Source organism: Plasmopara halstedii (genome assembly GCF_900000015.1).
Source record: "Plasmopara halstedii genome assembly, contig: Scaffold_3073, whole genome shotgun sequence".
Classification (NCBI taxonomy): domain Eukaryota; phylum Oomycota; class Peronosporomycetes; order Peronosporales; family Peronosporaceae; genus Plasmopara; species Plasmopara halstedii.
Window position 1 is genome coordinate 73,208 of NW_020189977.1, and position 1,024 is coordinate 74,231.

Consider the following 1,024-nt stretch of genomic DNA (forward strand, 5'->3'; position numbering starts at 1 on the left):
GCTCAGCGGATCACCGATCGCGAAGTACCTCGTCCTCAAGGGCTCGAAGAGCATCACGAGTCACCGGACAGCGGGCGGTAATCACGTGGAACGTATTGTGGGACGACGTCGTCACCAGGGTCATACTCAATATTTGGTGAAGTGGCGGGGAGATTCCGACTCCAAAAAATCGTGGGAGTTTGAGGCGCCACTTCGGCAAGATTGCCCAGTCGCTGTAGACGCTTTTGATCAGGAAGATCAGGACGTCCCGCATCATCAGACGCCCCGCGCTTCCTGGCAATAGTCAGGGAAGTAGAAGGGCCATGGACTGATTTGAAGCAGTGGTTCTGAGCTCTTCCGGTCGAAGACACAGAGCTCGCGGGAGCGTTTAGGGTTAACCCATACGTCGCAGGGCGACAATCCAAAAAAAGTCGACGGTGTGCCATGCTTTTGGCAAACTCGAAGCGGTGGTGTCGCTCCAAACGCACGTCCACTTCCTTGTGGCTCGACTGTAGATTATACAGTGAGAAAAGTTTCCGGCGCCGTTGCACCCATCGCTCAAAGAGCTCTTTGTTATCTGTGGCGCTTTCGCCAGGGGTGAACAATACAGGTATTGTCCACATTGCGGGGACACGAGAGCCACCTCGTTGAGCACTCAGACAATTGCGATAAGCTTTCAGCGTACATTCTTGTGGAACCAAGAAACGAGCTCGAAGAGCCTTCTGTTTGGCAAGATCATCTTCCGTTCTGGCCAGGGGCCCGATGATGTGGACGCGTAAAAAAAAACGCTCGAGTTACCGCGTCCTTCGCTTCCACAGCGGGATCCGCTGGGCGGAAGCCATATTCCTCACGAGGGTCAACGACCGGCCGTGGATGGGCGCGCTCAAGGGCCGCCTTATGGGCAGCTTCCAGCTGCCGCCTCCGAGCCCCGTCGAGGTCATTGGTGATTACACCACGTTCATGGGGTCCGCAAGGCACGAGCAGGGCTCGTATCACGCTGCTGGCGCAGCTCGCCTTCCTCGTCATCCCATGCGGGAAAAGGAGT